We start from the raw sequence: 15,054 nt of genomic DNA on the forward strand, positions 1-15,054 counted from the left end.
ACAATATGTTATTTATTGACCTTCTATCTTCAATTTGGTGATTTAAATTTACATAGCCATTTCAAATTGAAATAAAAAAAAAGACTTTTGTCTAAAATGTTATATTCGGTTTATTGGAAAGAGCATAAAATTTCACACTGACCCTGAAAATATCGTAAAAATTGAATCAATAGAAATATTCTGATAGCTTTTTAAATTTTAAAAATTGAAAAATATTTAGGTCCTAAAATTACATTGATTTCATTACTGGGGGGACTTCCTCCCTTTTAATTAAATGACGTAATTTTCAGTTATCCGACTGCCTGAAATTTTGGGCCTTCGTAATTTTCGTGTTTACAAAATTTTAGTTTGTTGCATTTTGCGAACGCCCACTCGGTTTTAGGCTAATTAATTTATGTTTTGTACAAACAAGGTGTTTTTTTAAAATTCAATATCTTAGGACTTTACTTTACTAATTATCTTTGAAATAGACAGAAAACTAATATTTATATTTTTAAGGATTTTTTACAATGAATTTATTTAACTTCAAAATTTAGATGAATTGGGTTGCTTGCCGTGTAAACATTTTCATATTTTTTTTTGTTTTTACGTGTACACATTTTTTTTTCTTTTGGAAATAAAGTTTAGTCCTTAATCTTTCAACTACAATCAAAAAGTATTCGGAAACCTACAAAAAAAAATTATGATAAATCAGTTTTCAAAACTGAATCCCCCATTTTTGTTCGTCCATTGTTGCCCGTACCTTGGGACTAGTGATGTGAACGTCAATCGTTTTTTTTTTACAAGAATTCCTATAGCGGCGTCGAATCAAAGACGGTTATTTTGGGAATATCATGTGTGGAATACGTTTTTTTATGAAGTTTTATTAAAATAGATGAAACTAATTATGTTAAATAAATTGTAAAAATTTTTTTATAAAAGATATGTAACGTCTTTTTTATGTATGTAAAAATACATGAAAAATGGAAAAAAATTGTTGAATAAATTTTTAAAAAACTTATGTTATAAAAGATCTATAACTTCTATTTTATTTTTATACAAAAATACATGAAAAATGTTTTAAAAAATTGTTACATAAATTTGAAAATTTTATGTTATAAAAGATCTATAAAAAATTTTTAAACGTTTGTTAAAAAGTTCAAATAAAGTTTGTAATTGAAAAACAAAAGCAAAAAAAACTATTTAAAAAAAATATTTTTCAATAAAACTAACATTGCTAGGGGCCGTTCTTTTGTGCATACACAGCCATGCCTCAGTCTCGCAGACCAACGGGGATACCAAAGTAAACCAAAGCCTAAATACATGTTGTTTAAATACATTCGTTTTGTTTTCTTCATTCAAAAGTTTCATGTAAATAGAAAAAAAAATAATCATTAAAAGTTTTGTAAATATTTATTGTTTTCTTTGACATCTTGAGAATTATTGTAAGTACATTTTTTAAAAATCTTGCTCGCGAACATTCGAACTTGGCTGCTTTTTGACGTGTTTACAAACAGTCAATGTCAAGGTCGCAAAACCGGTGTCACTTGAAATGTGTGTCGGTCTTCGTTTTCTGCTACACGGTTTCAATTTTTTACTTGGACCCGTTATTTTTTTAGTAACCCCCTCCTCCAAATGGAAGGGGTTGCATATCTTAAACTCTGTTGTTTAAAAAGTTCCCTAAGGGGATGTAACGGTTATATATTATCACATTAAAATCAGAAATCGCAATAAGAAATTAACAACTTACTTATGTGGATCAGCATTCTACCAACTTCTAATACACTACGGATGAGCCGGATCAAGCAATCCAGAATGTAATGGCCAACGACGGGAAGCAGGCTGTCAATATTATCACAACCCTTCACCTAGAGCTGTCACAGACCCTGAAGAGGAATATGGAGCTGAGTAGCGGCAGCAGCAGCAGCGGAAGCAACAGCAGCAACTATTACAGTTGCGCTGACGATATTAGGAGCCGGAAATTAGCCCAGGTGGGAGTTAGACGATCGCGCTCCAAGAAAAGGGAGGCGGGGCTGCTCACCCTGAACAAAAGAATGGGGCAGTTGGTGCCAATGTGACGTCACCAGCCGAGAAGCCTTCTGATTGGCCAGCGCTTCCGGGTACCCAGGAATCCCTGGATAATACGATTCCTCCCGGACAATGAACGCCACCACCGTCTAGTAGGAGATCTCCAAACATGCCGGTGCGACCGGCAACACAAGAAAGAACCTGGGGGCCCCAGTCTCAGTTGGCACCTGAGTACTACCGCTAGTTATACTACACAGCGTATAAGGATCTGACGGTAGGCAACATCATCAAGCCACTGCCAACTACAGTAACCAGACTAGAGAGAAGAATAGTATCTCTAGTCACCATTGACATAAAGAAGAAATCGTTGACTGGGTTCTCGAGGGAAGTAATGGCTCAGATGCTGGGGGAGCTTAGTATCCCAGCAACGTACATCTGTAGAAGAGCATACGAGACGTGGGATCTTCTTTTGCTCACGGAGGAAGTCGCAGTGAGATTCTCCAGGACCAACTTGGGGTGGGGTCATTTGCAACTCAAGCTGGAGTATCTGATTACGAGACACACCAACGTCTCCATTCTTGCCGTCCCTGTTACATCGACTCAAAGCAGCTCGGGGCTGTGATGAGCCAGTATGGGGACGTCGAAGCCGTGGTGCCAGTCCATGGTCCCCGTAATCTATTATTGGGGGACTACAAACTAAAAATGAGAGTTGACTGCACCAGCTTTGATAAAATCCCCACTTTACTCAGATGCGAGACCTGGACAATGAGCGTCATTGTTGAAGGTCGGTGGCCAAGCTGTTGGCATTGCTTGAAGCAGGGGCATATGGTGAAGGAATGCCCCAAAAGATTTCCTACGGGCTCCTCTGCTTCCACTGAAACAACTAGAACAACTGATGCAGTGGCACCAGCGGCCACTGAAAAGTCAGCCGGATGGGGCACAGAAGAAAGCCAGGGCTGAAGCAAAATCAAGAAAATCAGCAAAGAGCCCCTCTAAATCAAAAGAGCAGCCCCCCCCCCGCAAGAACAACATAAGCAGGCTCCCTCAGGGTCGTCACGTGGCTTCTCCACCAAGAGCACAGAGCTGCCTTCTCCAAACAAGAAAAAGTATCTGCAATCGTCGTCCTGGAAAAGGAAGAATCCGGTCTCCTCATCAGATTTTGAAAAAGGAGCAAGTAGTCAGCAACAGCCCAGCAGTCGTTGTGGAATGCTGAAAACAAGAGCAGAAGAAGGTTAAGAAGGCCATGGATGCTAGGTCCCGTTCCCTATCCCCCATGCAACTAGAGAAGACTGCTCTTCGATTTAGCCCCCCTCGAATCCCAGACCCCCTCTGCTGAACTGACATCCCCACCCCCTATTCGATATACCCCCAGCTGGAACCCCTTCTTTTTCAAGGGAGAAACCAGCAACACCAACTAGCTGCAGAGCGGCGTCAGCCTCTCCTGTAAGGGTTAAAGACCAGGAAGCTTCCCTTCCTCCCCGGAGACTGGATCTGTGAGGTAGATCTGCACCATGCAGCCGATAAAATAACCCCCATGCAGAGGCGACTCCTGAAGCCACTCCAGAAGCTGGAGACAATGGACGGCCTATCGACTGCGGATCCTACTCATTTCAAAAACGCTCCTCTACTCATGACCTTTGTGCGTCACATGAGAGTGGGACACACCAAGGCCATGTGAAACATGATAGAGACTGCAAAAACAACAATCAACGACACAAAGTTTGTGGAGGAGGGGCACGACTCCCTCAATCAGTTTGCGAATAGGTGTGAGGGGAGGGTCCCACTATACGTCCACCCTTCGTTTTATAGGGTCATAAAGTTTATTTTCGTGCTGGATGTCGGGGGAATTGCGCGACGGACGAGTCATGTCCGAGTTGCTTTCGGGTAATCTCACCCAATCCTGCGGCATCCTGACTTCAAAAGACTTCAAGCTGGTGGTTGACACTCAATAGGCATAATGGCTACGTATTTGAGCCTCGCTAGGTTGAACGTGAGGGGCATGAGGTGCCGAAGCGAAGCCGCTAGGGTACTGAGGGATGTCATGTCCATGAATTTAGATGTGCAGGAAACTCATTTTATTTCAGTAGACGATCATCAGGTGCTGGAGGGGCATCTTTTAAGCATTCGGTGACCGCCTTAGTAAGGGAGTTGCCTTGCTAGTTAGACACACTCTTTCTGCAGCGCTTAGTGTTGTAAACACAGATGGTGATGGCAGACTGGTTGTGGCCGATGTTGCAGTTGAAAATAGATCATTTCGAGTCGTCGCGGTTTATGTGCCTAATACCACATGAGAGCGGGTTTCCTTTTTTCAGTGGTTGGAGGTATTTCTCAGGTTCAGAACTGATAGTCCTAGTGGGTGATTGGATTGCCATCCTTGATCCCAGGGTAGATAAGGTGGGCGGGACTAGCGGGACGGATGGGTGTGACACCAGCCTCTCTGATCTGATGGCTTCGTGCAATCTGGTTGACAGGTTTTGGGTGGATCATCCGGGGCTGGAGATGTGGACATGGCTCTCAAATAGGCCCTCCAGCCCTAGTACCTACTTGGATCGGTTGCTAGTCAGAAGAGGCACCATCGATTACACTACTGTCCCACGTTTCACTGGTAAGGTCACTGCAACCACAAACTACTTGTGATTCGGATTAACTTAGATAGGAAGCACAAACTGGCCGGGTACTGGAAGTTGAACACCTCGTTATTTAAATAAGGCCAAGAGAAGCGTCTAGAAGACAGGTTGGCCTGGGCGGTGGCGGGGGGACATCTTAGAGATAGATCTGCGCGGGGCCCTGTTGTTGGTAGAGCTTTTCCTGACCTCATCCCCGATCACTCGGTCGAAAGTAGACGCAAGTCGAGAAAGCAGCCACAGTTCTACGACGAATACCGAGAGGCACTCAGAGTGTTGCTGGTGTCCAGTGACCTCGCCCGGCCTAGAAGGGCACTTTACAGGGAGTTAGTCGAGGTGACCCCGCCAGACCCACTAAGAAAGCGGCTGTCAGATGGGGAGGTGAACTCCCTGTGGAATTGGGCGCCAGCCCGGGGTTACCTCAACAATTCCGAGTTTTCTCTGACCTGGCGATTGGTTAGGAATGCGCTTGTCCTTAATGGCAGGCGTCACAAGTACAACGATTGAGTCAAATTGTCCTCGGTGCGAGGAGGATCACAGAAACTGTGGAACATGCTTTTTTCGAGTGCTCCAAGCTACGAGAATACTGGACGTATGTCAGCTAGGTCACGGCTTGCATCGTTCCCAACCAGCTGATGTGCCTGATCTAGCAGCCGTTGTATACAACGCAGATCCGCTGATGCCTAGGGAGGAACGAATGGTGTTCCTAGCAATATTAGGCATAGCTAGACTAGTTGTGTGGACATCATAAATAGAGATAGGGCGAGGGGGGAGGGATCCAATTTCTCATTACTATCTGATTTCGCATTTTAAACATCAACTTAAAACCAAAATCAGATGTGATAGAAGGAGGCTATCCCACTCGGTATTCAGTCGTAGGTGGATGCACACCGCTAGTTTTTGCGTGTTCACACAAAACAGGCTCGAATATGTGTTTTCTGCCTAGGCATGGCACATGCCGACTATGAGTACAAACAAGAAAATCCCATGATGGTGGATCAGTCCCTTAACTAGTTGGTATGAATGAATCTTAGGGCCCCATTATTTATTTTTCAGATGTTAGAATACCACCAAGAAGCCCACACCCAATAATTTATTTTTGACCCTGTCCATCCCCCGAGTACACATCTTGGGGATCACCGAATATCCCTGCAAACCCCACACATTTGTTTTGTCCGTAAACTGCCCACTCCCACTTAGTAAATGACTCCCTTGTTTTCGGTCATGAACCAGAAAAAAGGAAACATTTCGAAATTAGATTAGGAAGGGAGGGTTCCTGCGAACACATCATCATTAGCATTTTATTTGTTTCTTTATTTTGTATTAGTGTTATTTTTCTTTATTTTTGCGTGGTTTAACCCTTCCATTCCCCCATCATCCTCATATATCATGCACATCACAAATTCATCATTTACGTTAACATATATATATATTAGCATTGTAAATATTGTAAATATTTCATTTTCATCTCATCTGGGTAGATTTCAAATCGCTTAGGTTCATAGAGTGAATGCGGTATTGTGGTTATTGCAACTAGTTTTAGGGAATAGACCAAGTGGACGACCCCCACCCGAGACCCCCCTTCCCTTCGGGTTTCATGCCTAATCATGAAATTGTAGCATTTTTTGTTATATAGCACCTGCCTGACACTTGTTGTATGCCCTAAATGTACACACAATTTTTATGATAAATAAACATCCACAACGGAGAAAAGAACAGAATTGCTAGTTAAAAAAAACTGCAATTCCAACCGTCTCATTAACGTGAGTCCATAAACATACTTTACATAAGAAAGTTGTTGATTTATTCTTACTTATTACATTTAAATTTACCACTGAAAAGAAACAGACAATGACTTTGAATTTTTTCATCGTTGGACGTGAAATTGATTGTAACCGTATTTTTTCCGGAACTTCCGGTATTTTGCGATGATTACAATGAATGAATATGTCGCATTACCAATTTTGACTTCATTTAATTACTTTTTTTTTTTATCTTGAATGTAAAAAGAAAAAAAAAACGCTCACGGCTTAAAGTGTGACGCTGCTTTATTAATAATATAATTATTTTAATTTTAAGCATCGTGATTAGAAAACAATTGCACATTTTAAACTAATGAACTGAGATTTTTACACAAGGAACGAAATAATGATTACACCGTTTTACGATGACCTAAATTCATTGTTCTTTAACAGTTGATTTTCTCTTTAAATAATTTCACGTTTAAGTCGTGTTTTTCATCTTTTAACTTTGATTCTTTTATATTTTCAAATATTTTATTTCTTAATGAATTGGACACACAAAAAAAGTTGTATCAATTTACTAAAGAAATCCTAACAAACAAAACAAATTTTCTGTTTTGAACACAAAAGAAAAAAAAACGAATTCATCTCATTTTTTTCGTATTGAACTCGAATAAAAGGTAAGTTATTTTTTTTTCTTTTCATACACTTAAAATAAATTACATCCAATAACTTTTAAAATAATCTGAAACATTAAAATAAGTTTATTTTTATTGCATTTCAATGAAAAATATTCATTTCACCATGCTTTATAACATACGTGAATAAAAAAAAAGTATGAGTTTCTCATTAAAAAAAAAATCTAAAATATTTTTTTCAATCTGACATTTAAATATTTGTACAAAATGTGTTTATTTCAGTAAAACTTATGAATTCTGAAAAAAAAATAATCATCATCATATACAAAATAATTTAATTCAAAGTTGGTTGAATTGTTAGACAACTGAGCGCAAAAACATATTTTTTATATTTAATTGTTTTAACATGTTACAACGAGGGACCAGATTAACGGAGAGTGTCACCAATGTTGCGATGGTGAATAGGATAACGTTTTTCTAGTACCTCAACGTAAACAAAAACATTAAAGTTGTCAGAATCAGCGTTAAGGCGAAGACGAATATGAAAGTTCATAAAATTGTTTTATTTAAGCATAAAAAGAAATAATAAATCTTATTTTATATTGTTGTCATTTTAACGTGTGTGTTGATTGAACACACGAAAAAGAAAAGATAAATAATAAATCGATGTTTGTGAGAATGTTGTGAGAAAATGTTCTTGAAACGAGTGTCCTGGAAACAAGTGCTCCGTTTTGAACTATATGTACCTCTTTAAAAAAACAATCAGTGAAAGTGACTCGTTTGGTGGACATCGATAAGTCGGGTAATGTGAACAGAAGTTTATCTACTGTAGAATTAAACCAACAGCTCAGTTTTGTTGGACAATATTTATGAAATTTAATGATAAAACAGAGCCGCCTGCAATATTTGTTTTCAAGAACGATATCTATGTTCAAACTAAATGTACGTGTTATTTTTAATGATTAATGTGTTAAATATTAAATTTATTAAGGTCAGAAAAAACGGGTCTGTACTGCAAAAATATCCCTTTTAAACCCCTCCTGTATGCAACACTGTGTAACTGTAATTTAGTTTAATATTATCATCCGATCTTTTTTACCGTTCAAAAGAAGCTAATATTTCTTACAAATTTGTCACACAACATAAAAATAAGGAAAATCCGAGACAAAAATAGTGTTTACATTATCGAGGCTTTAAAAGCAACTGTTGTTATGTTTTTGAAGCCGTAGACATACCCATGTTTTAAAAATCTATATAAAAAAAATCAAATAATAGTCATCTGTTCCTGAAATTTTCGATATTTATAAAATAAACTTACATAAAAATGTAGGTTTCGTTTAAATATATTCGAGGATTTTTTTAGGGTTTCTACCCCTCCCCTATATTTCATGTTACGAAAATGAAACAAAATAAATGTAGGTCCATAAAAATTACAATATTTTTTCAAGTTAAAAAGATCAAATAATTAAATATATATTTTGATATATATAAAATCCCGTTATTTATTTCACTTACGTTAAAGTTGTAAATAAAATTGAACATAAAATCAATATTATTGTTGTTTAAAAAAAACAGTTTGTCTTGATATTTTTCCCTTGATATAATTATTTAAATTAAAACAACAAAAACAAGAAAACTGTAAAAAAAAAAATGTGCAAATAACACGATACCCCAAATGCATAAACACTAAAGTTTTGTTCAATTTAATCATATATATAAATCTCACTATTTCTGTGTGTATGTGTGTGTGTGTGTGTGTGTGTCCATTTTTCAAATTGTATCTTCCCCTAGACGGATGACCGTTGGGTGACGTGCAATAGCTCAAAAGATTTTATTTTTTGTGCAGAATTTTATTAGGGGCATTTAATTGATACAAATAATTGCAAAGGGCTTAAAAAAGGGTTCAAACTTGCAAGCAATTACACCTTGAAGAGCTTAGCACAATGGCGTCATTTTGCGCATGCATATATTGAATAAAAGAGAAATATATCTATTAAGATATTTCACAATGCTATTGAAGCTGTTGTCCCGTTGGTGCAACAGGTAGCGTGACCGATTACTAGCACAAGTGTTGCGGTTTCGATTTCTATCAGTACCTTTTTGTTTTTTCATTCCGATATTCTTGATTTTGAAATGGTATGTAATAAATACACAAGAATACTTTTATTTAAAAAATACAAAAGAATGTTTTTGATTTACGTAAGGAAAATGCCATATTCAAAATATATATGATATATATCGGCTTATTGTTACATTCTAAAAAGTCACGTAAATAGATCAAGTAATGGAATTTGTATTGGATCTACTCCTAAACTAATTAACCGATCATTAAGAATATTAATTATGTGCATATTTTTATATATTTCTATGTCTTGGATTCACCCCTAAACTAATTGACAGATCATTATGAATTTTAATTATGTGTATATGATTATATATTTTTATGTATTGGGTCTACTATTAAACTAATTAACTGATCCTTATGAATTGTTATTATGTGTACATGTTTATAGATTTTTATGTATTGGAATCACTCCTAAACTAATTAACCGATCATTACGATTTTTAATTATGTGTATATGTTTATATATTTTTATGTATTGGAATCACTCCTAAACTAATTAACCGATCATTACGATTTTTAATTATGTGTACATGTTTATAGATTTTTATGTATTGGAATCACTCCTAAACTAATTAACCGATCATTACGATTTTTAATTATGTGTATATGTTTATATATTTGTATGTATTGGAATCACTTCTAAACTAATTCACCCATTATTATCGATTTTTATTATGTGTATATGATTATATATTTTTATGTTATGGGTTCACTACTGAACTAATTAACTGATCATTATAAATTTTAATTATGTACATATGTTTATATATTTTTATGTATTGGATCCACTCCTAAACTAATTAACCGATCCTTATGAATTTTATTATGTGCATATGTTTATATATTTTAATGTATAGGATTCACTCCTAAACTAATTAACCGATCATTAGAAATTTTACTTATGTGCATATGTTTATATATTTGTATGTATTGGAATCACTCCTAAACTACTTACCCGATCATTATGAATTTTTATTATGTGCATACCTTTATATATTTTTATTTATTGGAATCACTCCTAAACTAATTAACTGATCATTATGAATGATTAGCATACATATATTCTGGTATATTTGTATGTATTGGATTCACTCCTATACTAATTAACTGATCATTATAAATTTAATGTATTATATATTTTTGTATATTTGTATAATCATATTCCAAAAATCACATACAATAATCAGTGTATAATGTATTTATGTGTATAAGAAATTCTATCAAAGTATAAGGTACTTGTGTAGTATAGTACTCATGAAAAAACAAACAAATCTACCTGTAACATTCATTTAAGTTATTAAAACCGAAAATCACGTTTAATATTCAAGTAGTATGACTTACATATGAGAAATAAGGTGCTTCTTCACTATAGCACCCAGATAACAAAACAAACAAATTCTTAACCCTGGCGTACAGAAAATGTAACACAACAGAAAATTACAATAAACGTATCGAGTTTCTTCATTTTTACAGTATAGTACCCATATGAAAAACAAAGGAAATCTTGCCCATGGCGTACATAAAAGTAATCCAAACCGAAAATTATATAATATATTCCTAAACTAATTAACCGATCATTATGAATATTAATTATGTGTATATGTTTATATATGTCTATGTATTGGATAGACTCTTGAACTAATTAACCGATCATTATAAATCTTAATTATCTGTATATGTTTATATATTTGTATGTATTGCATTCACTCCTAAACTAATTAACCGATCGTTCTGAATTGTTATTATGTGTATATGCTTATTGTTATTGCTTGCAATAAGCCACAAAGAAAACAGAACAACAGAATGGAGTTTAAACAATGTATTACTAAAACAACAACGTAAAAAGGTTACAACTGAAAAGAGAAACGTCACCGAGCAGGCGCGGGTCGCTCTGGTGTTTAATCCACACCTGGGTCAAAAGTCTATGGTTTATATAATGGATAGAACAGTCCATTTGGAGGGTGATCCCCCCCAACACCTCCTCCCTGATTTCCGCGGTTGTTAAAATCAGTATTTCTTCCTTTTGGAGCAGACCACCAAGGGAGCTGTGCGCTTCCTCTTTCTGCTGGAGCATCTCGGTTCTGACATCCCTTTTGGAGGGTCTTTGTCCAAACAGTCATAAACAGTTTCAATCGCCTCACTGACACCCTGCAGTGGTTCTTCTTGATCCTCGTAGAAGCGTTTCCTGATTTGGTTCAAGTGCCTCTTATGTTGGAACTTTGGGTCCTGAATGATGTATGTAACATAGCCGATTCTTCGTAAGATCGTGCCCTGTTCCCAAAAAGACGTTATTTCTAAAATGTCTAAAATACACGTTATCTCCGCTGTTAAGTTGTTTTGTAGGCATTGTAGAGGTTCTGTTGCGTACTATGTGTTTGCGTAGTAGGTTATCAAATACGGATTTTATTTTCCATCCAAACAAGATTTCTTCTGGGGATAATGCATCTGGTTTGTTCGGATTTCTCGTGATTCTGTAAACCTGCAGAAATTGCTGAAAGGTCTTTTCTGTCGGTATACCAGACGCCTTTTTTAATGCCCTTTTAAGCATATCGACGAAGCATTTGGCCTGGCTGTTGCTTCTGGTGTAGTACTAGGGTGTCGTAATATGCTTGACTTGATACGTCTCCTCCACAAGTCCCGCATAATCAGTGTGGATCCTTGACCATGGTTGTTCAGTCTTAAGCCAAGCTTTATATGTTATCGGTGGTGCTTTTGCAGCTAAAGCACAGCCTTTGCATCGGTTCACTATGTCGGTAATATCTTGGTCCATAGCTGGCCAATAAACAAAACTTCTCATTAGGCGTTTCATTCTGTTTATTCCTGGAATCCCCATGTGAAAATCATTGAGAATTCTTTTTTGAGGGATTTGGGGGATGATAACCCTTTCACTGTATAACAGTATTTCGTCCAACCAGAAAAAATGTCTGAACTGGTGTCACCCAGTGCTAATTTCTGCTTCGTGGTTTGAATAAAATTATCATTTGGGGATTCTGACTTAATTTTCTGAAGGGTGATAAGCAGGTCGATGATAATATTGTTTATTATGGTTTTTACATCACTATTAATATGTAGTGCCGCGATTACTGAATTTTCAAAAGGTTCCATTTTGGCGGGAATCAGTCTCGATAGACCGTCTGCATGGGCTAGTTGTTTTAAGGGGAGAAACTGAATTGTAAAATTATAGTTCAGCAGAATAGTTAATCTTAATAGTCGGTTTGCAGTGAATGTTGGAAGTCCTTTTTTTTATCCAAAAATGGATATCAACAGCTTATGGTCGGTTTGTAGAAAAAATGTCTTCTGTACAAGAACCAGTGGAATTTTGAAACTGCAAATATAGGCCCTCTTTCTCGAACTGAGAATAATTCTTTTCCGCTGGCAAGAGAGTCCATGTTGCAAAAGCAATAGGCTGTTTCGAGCCATCCAGCATTCGATGTAGCATGCACGTCCCGATGCCCATAATGACTAGCGTCGCTAGCTACTATTATGTACAACTACGGGTTGAAATGCGCTAGGAATAGTTGTAAAGTAAGGATTCTTTTTATTTCCTGGAATGATGTCTGGTAATCTTCTGTCCACTCCCAAGCCTTATCCTTTTTCAGCAATTCATTAAGTGGTGCGCGCAATTTGTGCATATTTGGGATTAACCCTGGCAATAATGTGCCAAACCTAAAAAATGTGCATATCTTTATATATTTTTATTTATTGAAATCACTCCTAAACTAATAAACTGATCATTATGAATGATTAGCATACGTATATTCTTATATATTTGTATGTATTGGATTCACTCCTGTACTAATTAACTGATCATTATAAATTTAATGTATTATATCTGTTTGTATATTTGTATAATCATATTCCAAAAATCACATACAATAATCAGTGTATAATGTATTTATGTGTATAAGAAATTCTATCAAAGTATAAGGTACTTGTGTAGTATATTACTCATGAAAAAACAAACAAATCTACCTGTAATATTCATTTAAGTTATTAAAACCGAAAATCACGTTTAATATTCAAGTAGTATGACTTACATATGAGAAATAAAGTGCTTCTTCACTATAGCACCCAGATAACAAAACAAACAAATTCTTAACCCTGGCGTACAGAAAATGTAACACAACAGAAAATTACAATAAACGTATCGAGTTTCTTCATTTTTACAGTATAGTACCCATATGAAAAACAAAGGAAATCTTGCCCATGGCGTACATAAAAGTAATCCAAACCGAAAATTATATAATATATTCCTAAACTAATTAACCGATCATTATGAATATTAATTATGTGTATATGTTTATATATGTCTATGTATTGGATAGACTCTTGAACTAATTAACCTACCATTATTAATCTTAATTATCTGTCAAGAGAGTCCATGTTGCAAAAGCAATAGGCTGTTTCGAGCCATCCAGCATTCGATGTAGCATGCACATCCCGATGCCCATTATGACTAGCGTCGCTAGCTACTATTATGTACAACTACGGGTTGAAATGCGCTAGGAATAGTTGTAAAGTCAGGAATTTGTGCATATTTGGGATTAACCCCTGGCAATAATGTGCCAAACCTAAAAAAAACTCTGCTTTCTAATCTTTCTAGTTGCTGATTTATTTTGTTCAGGGAAATGAACGAGACATTATGTTTCTTTTTAAACACCGGTGTGTGCCAGGTTTCAACTTCAATCTGCGGCTATTTTTGTACATTGTTGCGAGGCTATATAATGCATGTTTACGACTTAACAATAAAGAAAGCCATTATACCAGTATATATATGTGTGTTTGTGACTTGTACGCGTTGACCTCTGTGGAAGTGTGCATAAGTAGAGGTTATAGTTCATATTTTATTGAGTGAGATATAGCTTAAATATGACAGTCTTGAATTGTTCATATTGTGTGCTCTAAGTGTATGCATCTTACAAGTAACAATATTTATGTGAAAAATATAAAGCCTACCCTATGTTATTGCTGTCGATCTCCGGGTGCATGCTGATGAAGCGCATGGTTTATTGTGTGCATGGCTTGGTGTCGAGAGAAAAAAACGTAAACGTTATGTCAAAGGTCACCGGAAATATATGCATGTCAAAGTTATGTTATGTTTGCACGTGCTCTGCTCTATGCGTGTGTGCTACTGCACACAGCTTGTTCTGTGTCTGTATGTTTGATCCAGACAAAGCAAATTTGGTAGGTCTAAACGGCTCACTATAATATTCCCCCCCCCCGATTGCTGAAAGCTAAAAAGAAAGAAAAATGGAAAAGAGCGTGCAGATGTATGTGCACCAGGAGTATTGGAATGAAGAGGAAAGAGAAAAATAAATTTTAAGAGGTGTCCAAGTCTGCGTATTTGCGTGGAAATACTACATGACGACCACTCTGAGTCGTGCGTGTGGCAGGTGTGGGTGCAGGTTCAGAGTCTGGGGAGTTTATGTCTGGTTCATTACGGGGTGTGGAAGCAGCAGGTGTAATGACAACATCTGAATCTGGTGTGATGATCGGGTCAAAGCTAGGTATGATTATTGGTTCTGAATCTGAAAAACTGGCAGAAGGAAAATTAGAATCATATGAGCTTTCCAAGAAGGCGGGTTTTACGTGATCTATGGCGATCACACTTACCATTGCAGTCGATGACGGAATACTTCTCCGAACGTTCTAAAACGAGGTATCGTCCATCGTAGAGTGGCTGGAGAGGTCTTCGTATCAAGTCAATGCGAACGAATACATACTTGCATGAATGGAGATCAGCTGGGTAGAATGGTTTGGAAGTGACAGAGCGCGGTGGTGTATACATCACTCGAGACATTGCGAGTTTCAAACGGTCGGCATAACCAGAGGTTGTTGCGGGTATGGACCTGTTGACTGAAAAATTCCCCAGGAAGGCGAAGAGTGGTTCCAAACACCATCTCTGCTGGTGTAGCGTT

Source organism: Euprymna scolopes, chromosome 46 (assembly GCF_053919585.1).
Source record: "Euprymna scolopes isolate OS-2025 chromosome 46, ASM5391958v1, whole genome shotgun sequence".
Classification (NCBI taxonomy): Eukaryota; Metazoa; Mollusca; class Cephalopoda; order Sepiida; family Sepiolidae; genus Euprymna; species Euprymna scolopes.